At 41.1% G+C, this 7345-nt stretch overlaps 1 long non-coding RNA gene across 1 annotated transcript; it reads right to left on the bottom strand.

The window, feature by feature from the left end:
• Nucleotides 1-4690: 4690 nt before the first annotated feature.
• Nucleotides 4691-6208, bottom strand: LOC115089317. Its single transcript, XR_003856066.1, has 3 exons — nucleotides 6146-6208; nucleotides 5567-5627; nucleotides 4691-5028 (listed from the first exon to the last, which is right to left on the bottom strand). It is a non-coding gene; the product is annotated as an uncharacterized LOC115089317 (long non-coding RNA).
• Nucleotides 6209-7345: the final 1137 nt, after the last annotated feature.

The raw sequence follows: 7345 nt of genomic DNA, 5'->3' as shown, positions 1-7345 counted from the left end.
ACTGAAAAATGAATTTAAAAAATCCTCCAAAACAAAAAATGTTTGTCTGCACATTCTTACAGTTCCTCAGCTCTTAAATTGTTGGTAACACAGTTTTATTCCCAGCAATCACGGTGAACCTAGAAGATGTGGTAGGCCTGATTGACATACTGAAAAGTAGTAAATCACCTGGACCGGATGGTATACACCCCAGGGTTCTGAAGGAACTAAAAAATGAAATTTCAGACCTTTTAGTAAAAATTTGAAACCTATCTTTAAAATCATCCATTGTACCTGAAGACTGGAGGGTGGCTAATGTAACCCCAATGTTTAAAAAGGGCTCCAGGGGTGATCTGGGAAACTACAGACCAGTTAGCCTGACTTCAGTGCCAGGAAAAATAGTGGAAAGTGTTCTAAATATCAAAATTACAGAACATATAGAAAGACATGGTTTAATGGAACAAAGTCAGCATGGCTTTACCCAAGGCAAGTCTTGCCTCACAAATCTGCTTCACTTTTTTGAAGGAGTTTATAAACATGTAGATAAAGGCGAACCAGTAGATGTAGTATATTTGGATTTTCAGAAGGCGTTTGACAAAGTTCCTCATGAGAGGCTTCTAGGAAAAGTAAAAAGTCATGGGATAGGTGGCGATGTCTTTTCGTGGATCACAAACTGGCTCAAAGACAGGAAACAGAGTAGGATTAAATGGACAATTTTCTCAGTGGAAGGGAGTGGGCAGTGGAGTGCTTCAGGGATCTGTATTGGGACCCGTACTTTTCAATATATTTATAAATGATCTGGAAAGAAATACAACAAGTAAGGTAATCAAATTTGCAGATGATACAAAATTGTTCAGAGTAGTTAAATTACATGCAGATTGTGATAAATTGCAGGAAGACCTTGTCAGACTGGAAAATTGGGCATCCAAATGGCTGATGAAATTTAATGTGGATAAGTGCAAGGTGATGCATATAGGGAAAAATAACCCATGTTATAGTTACTCAATGTTAGGTTCCATATTAGGAGCTACCACCCAAGAAAGAGATCTAGGCGTCATAGTGGATAACACATTGAAATTGTCGGTTCAGTGTGCTGTGGCAGTCAAAAAAGCAAACAAAATGTTGGGAATTATTAGAAAGGGAATGGTGAATAAAACGGAAAATGTCATAATACCTCTGTATCGTTCCATGGTGAGACCGCACCTTGAATACTGTGAACAATTCTGGTCGCCGCATCTCAAAAAAGATATAGTTGCGATGGAGAAGGTATAGAGAAGGGTGACCAAAATGATAAAGGGAATGGAACAGCTCTCCTATGAGGAAAGACTAAAGAGGTTAGTACTTTTCAGCTTGGAGAAGAGACGGCTGAGTGGGGATATGATAGAGGTGTTTAAAATCATGGAGGTCTAGAACGGGTTAATGTGAATCAGTTATTTACACTTTCAGATAATAGAAAGACTAGGGGACACTCCTTGAAGTTAGCATGTGGCACATTTAAAACTAATCGGAGAAAGTTCTTTTTCACTCAACGCACAATTAAACTCTGGAATTTGTTGCCAGAGGATGTGGTTAGTGCAGTTAGTGTAGCTGTGTTTAAAAATGGATTGGATAAGTTCTTGGAGGAGAAGTCCATTACCTGCTATTAAGTTCACTTAGAGAATAGCCACTGCCATTAGCAATGGTTACATGGAATAGACTTAGTTTTTGGGTACTTGCCAGGTTCTTATGGCCTGGATTGGCCACTGTTGGAAACAGGATGCTGGGCTTGATGGACCCTTGGTCTGACCCAGTATGGCATATTCTTATGTTCTTAATAATGTTTGTATTCTCTGTGGACCAATCTGGTTCCTTAGATGTGGAGCTGGAGGTCTTACTGAAGATTCTAAGCAAACACTTTCTGATCGGTTCAGCTTTATTTTATCAGATCCATTTGGTGGCTTGAGGGTGGCGTTCTAGCCTCCCATTTCAGCGACTTGCTGGTTTAAGGCTGGTCAGAGCACTTTTACCTTTACAAATCCCCTCCTCTCTGTTCCCATACGCAGACTTAAGATTACTCCCCTTCCACTTAACCATACCTGAGAAATCTCCGGATTTGGCCTGGAGACTCTGGAATTTTGGGTCTCTAAGCCAACACCCAAAAAAATGTGGATTACCTGTTGCAGAAGGCCCAGAATAAAAAATGACTGGAGCAGTACAGGCCTGAAGGAGGAGGAATATCAGAGCTGTGCAGAGGACAGGCTGGAGTGTTGGTGCCCGTGCAGCAGGAGGACGAAGAGCAGGTGTGATGGCTCCCCCCACCTCGTGGGGAAGAAGAAATAGGCAGAATCAGCCCCTCAGAGCAGGAAGAAAAGCAGCAGTGTCGATCCCATAATGCAGAAGGAGGAAGAAAAGAAGTGTTGGTCCCGTGGGTTCCTGTGGCTAATGAGGATCGAGGTGAGGAGAGAGAATGAGTGTGCCTGTGTGTGAGAGAGTGCATATGTGTGCGAAAGAGTGAGAGATTTGAGTGTGCAACCGTGTGAGAGAGTGCATATGTGTGTGTGGAAAAAGAATAAAATGCATGTGTGTGAGAGAGTACATATGAGTATAGATGAGGGAGAGAAGTGAGTGAGTTTGCATATCTGTGTGAGAGTGTATGGATAAGGATGAATGTGGAGTGAGCGTGTGTGTGAGAATGAGCATGTATATGTGTGTGAGAGAGTGTTAGTGAACATGTGTGTGTGTGTTAGTGTGTGTATGAGAAAGAAAGTTTGTGCGCGTGCTGCTGCTGCTGGCCAGCTGCCTCCTGTACCCCCTGCTACCCCAGTAATCCGTGACATCTCAAGGTGGTAAGAAATCAGAAGTTCCCAGGTATGCACTATACACACCAATGCCGTTCTCAGATCACGTTCCTCCACTTCCCTCCCCTCCCCCTAACTCACCAACCTGCAGATCCCAGATCACTCCTCCACCCATAGAACTGAAAACACTGCTCTTTCTCCCTCACAGATCTCTAATCCTTTCCACCTACCAACCCCCTATCTCTGGTAGTGGCAGTATCAACAGCAGTTTCCGTGATTGTGGAGACTGAGTCAGTCATTCTCATGGATGCTTACTCAACCTGCTTTTGATTCTGTTAGAGTCAGGGGATTGGAATGGTGGGGGTTGGTGGGGGTGGGGGTGTGTGAGGAGGAGAAGAAAGTAGGTAACAGGAGAGCTGATAGATCTGTGTAAGAGGGGGAGGATGGGACAGAGTACTGGAAGGATGTGACCAGAGGTCTGCAAAGGAAAGAATTTTGCCACCCTTCACACAAGCCTAGTAGGCCTATGTGCAAATCCAATCCTGGGCAAGTTTCCCATTTTCTTCTCTTGGTTCATGGGCTGAGACACGAATAGTCTCTGTCCTCTGCTTCCACTAGCCTCCTCCACCCATTTCTGGTTTCTTTGATGACTGTGATCCCTTCTTTTTTTTTTTTTTTTGCTCTAGGGGAATACATTTGCTTTAAGTTTTTGTTTCCTTTTGTGGGCTATTTAAGCAATCATTACTGAATATCTAACAATCCAACAGGATGTTTAGCACAGCCAATTAGGAGCTCTATATAAACGTGTGTGTTACTGAAATGCATTAGTTACATGTGTTGTGTGATTTTACAGAACTCTCAAACAGCGAGAAGATGAGACCCATAACGCACTTCATCAGTCAAATGCAGTTTTGTTTCCTTCCTGCTTCATAAATGAGCTTCCCATTGCGGATAAAGAAAATATGTCGCTCTGATAACCAAAACAGATAAGCACACTTACAACCACTAACACAGCTGGACAACTGGCTTATGCTTAACAGAAAATGTATATGATAGGGTTTCTTTGTCTTCTTTTTAGCAAAATATTTTAGCGGCTCAGTTCGCACAAATTCTTTTTGGCTTCTGGAGGCTGAACAGTGGAACAATATCCAAACAGCAATTGTTTGAAAGCAGGTATTTTGGAGCTATTTAGTAAAAAAAAAAAAAGAGAATATATCAGACCCGGCCTTGCCAGTCACTAATAGTTTCCCTTTGTAATTTTCCATCGTGGGCAATAGGAAGGGTTTGTTTTTTTTTTGTGTCTGTTTGGAAATCTTTCCCTAGCTTTAAGTTCACCTTTTTGTGGGAGGCTTCTGGGGAGTGTGTATATAGCCCATGGAGCGTGCTCAGAAGGGAGTAGGAAGGAGAGTTAGGAGTGGTTGAATGGAGTAGGAGCTTTGCTGATGGTCATAGCCTTATCCTTTGAGGTTGGTGATTAGAAGGAATAGAAAAGGATTTTGCTGCAGGAGGATTTCTGGATTTTTACCCATGTGGAAGGAAGGGCATCCCCCAGTGTCCAGGAGGGCTGGGTCACAGATTTTTTTTTTTTTTGCCCAACCTGAAAGTCAAAGACAAGGGAAAAGAGAAGATTGGGATTTTGGCCATTCCAGTAGGATTCTCTGGGTTTGGTTGAAATCTGAAGACCTGTTTTGATCTTGAGCACATTTCTTGAACTTTGGGATTTTTTGTCATCTTTGCCCAGTGGATGCTGGATTATTGCATCCCAACTGAAGGGGATGGGTTATTGAATATGAATGAGGGTGCAGAAGACAAATTAGGAGGAACAAAATAGACAAGGAAACTATGATTTTCCTGACTCATATTTTTTGTTTAAATCATTTTTATTGAACATTGAAGAAATAACAAAGGTAAGTAACCAGAAACTGCTTCTCATTTTCACTATTCTAGTTTGGATCCTTAATTTTAAATTGAAGTAAACTGTTTATTTTGAACACTAATTGGACTCAGACTATTTTGTTTTTCCTCATTGGCCCGGTGGTGACTGGTACTGGCATTTGTTTCTTTTCTTTTTTTCCTGGGCTTTTTTTGGGTTCCTCTTGCACCTTCTCATCACCAATCATCTGGATCTTGGGGTTTGAAGACGGGGTTTACTGACCATGCCAGGGACCCATGAAATTTTAGCTTCCCCTCTGCTGGTCAAATCCCGGCAACCGCAGTTCCCCAGATGAAGTCTAACCACCAAACAGGGGTCTCACTACATATCTGTTACAGCCTGAAAAAAAAAGCAATTCAGAGTATGCATGAGGAACCTGCTTAGAATGTTTCACTAAAGCTCTCCATTCCAGCCACAAATGTTTACCCAAATACGTGCCTGCCTGTATTCACCTTCAACAGCTCTCAAAGCCCAAGATAGTTATTCCTACCTGAAGCAGGTGTAAATCTAGGCAGCACGCCTTGCTTTCTATGGGAATAAATCTGACATTTAAAACAATTCTTTTAATGTTTGTTTGAGAAAATCTATCTGGAGTAAGCTCCCATATTTTACTCTGTTGCACAATATCCAAAGATATTTTTTTTCAGAAGATGCAGTTATTTGTAAATAAAGGACCAAAGTAATACCACAAGCTACTAGATGATCTGCATAGCAGATATGGTGCACAGACATGCTACTTATTACGTAATCAAGTGACAACTTGGCCAGCTTCTATGGGCACAACAGTCATGCAGTCACAAACAGCATCATACTTGCTGTCATATACATACATATCATCATTTAAATATGCAAAACATCACTAATAATAACTACCCACCTTCCTGGCAGAAACCACATTCCTGTGATTGAGGAATCCTTTCATCATCCTATTCTTCCTTCTGGTAGATGAATGGTATTTATTTATTTATTTATTTATTTATTAACTTTTATTTACCGACATTCGTGAAACTCATCATGCCGGTTTACAAAAAACTCAAAGGAGGAAAGTTACAATATAACAATAACACAGTAAAACTGATAAATAGGTAAAACAATAGCGTAGTAGAGCAATAGTAGAGGGGAGGGGAGTGGGAAAGGGAGGATACCGGGGAGTGGGAGAGGGGAGGCTAAGGGAAGGGCAAAGGCTGGACAGAAAGGAGTGAAAGAACACAAATAGCTGCAACTATATACAGTTGATGATAAGTACAGTCATAATCAAAATTGTAGAGCTAAGGAGGTAATGAGAGACATTTACTTAAAGTATTCACTTAAATATGAAATAAGAAGGGGGTTAGGATGATTTAAGGGCGGTATAGAAGGGAAAAGGGTTAATGGGTTAGCAAAAGGGTATTGGAGGGGCAGGGTGAGTAGGGCGGGAAAGGGGTACAGAGATTTAAATATACAAGGATCTCTTTACCTACGTAGGGATACGGATCCTCTGTAAAAAAAAAAAAGATGTTTGCTGGTTATTCATCAGCCTGAAAAATAAAGTTGGAAAATAAATGTAAGTCAACTTACTGTATAGTAACATATATGCATAATGGCATCCAGTTCCACCAGTATTATTTCTACACAATCATTTTTACCCATGTAATATACATCAGCTACACTATGACTAACTACAAGGACAGCAAAATTGTCATAAAAATTTCATACAAATGCAAAACATTCTCTCTCTATATGCACCATCAAGAGAAAAAGAGGTTCTCATATATAGGATGCACCAGTTCATAACATTACATTGTCAGAGAATACCCAAGGTGGATTAAATTGCATCTTTTGTTATAATTATTGATCACCCTAAGTACATCATTTTTTAACAATTTTTATAAATGCATTTAAAAACATAACTTTTTGTGCTGTGATGATGTCCACATTGCCCAACATTGGAGCCAATGTTTAGTGTAAAAATACGCTTCCAGTGTTATTACCTGGAAGCGTTACGAAGGTAATAGCCTAAATTACGCTAGAAGCAGCCAGGATCACTGAGAACAGCGATCCCGGTACAGAGGGGCCACTTTTGGAGGTAATAGGTGAATGGACGGGTATAAGCCAGGGGTGGTGGAGGCAGATGACGGGGGAAGGCAGAGAAAGGACATTTAAAGTATTTTTAGTGGGGGGGGGGGGGGGGGGGAACGGACGCCTGGGCCAGAAGTGATCATGTTATGAAAGCTGTAAAGTTTCCAAATTGTTAACGTTTTCGCCAAGTTGTGGAATAGCAAAGGGGGTAAGTGGGGTAGATATATGTGGTGGTTTGAGGGTGGGCATCAGGCCGAGAGGCCTGTGACGTGGTTATTTTTTTCTAAGATGCACTACTTACTCGGATATCTCTGAAGCTACCTGGATAAGTAACCAGATATGCTCGATATTTGGCTAGATTAGCCAGATAACTCAACCCTCCCTGGAATGCCCCTGAAATGCCCCTTTTTTATCCAGCTAAATTATAGCCAGATAACTATGTATCCGGCTATAATTTAGCCGGATAAGAGACTGAAAATGACATGTTTGTCATTTACATGGATAACATTTGAGTTATCCATCTAAAAACTTAGGGGGTAATTTTCAAAAGGAGTTACATGTGTAAATGTAGCTACTATTGTAGCAATTTTCAAAAGCC

Source organism: Rhinatrema bivittatum, chromosome 4 (assembly GCF_901001135.1).
Source record: "Rhinatrema bivittatum chromosome 4, aRhiBiv1.1, whole genome shotgun sequence".
NCBI lineage: Eukaryota > Metazoa > Chordata > Amphibia > Gymnophiona > Rhinatrematidae > Rhinatrema > Rhinatrema bivittatum.
The sequence above is the reverse complement of the archived record's forward strand: the minus strand, read 5'-3'. Positions and strand labels throughout refer to the sequence as shown.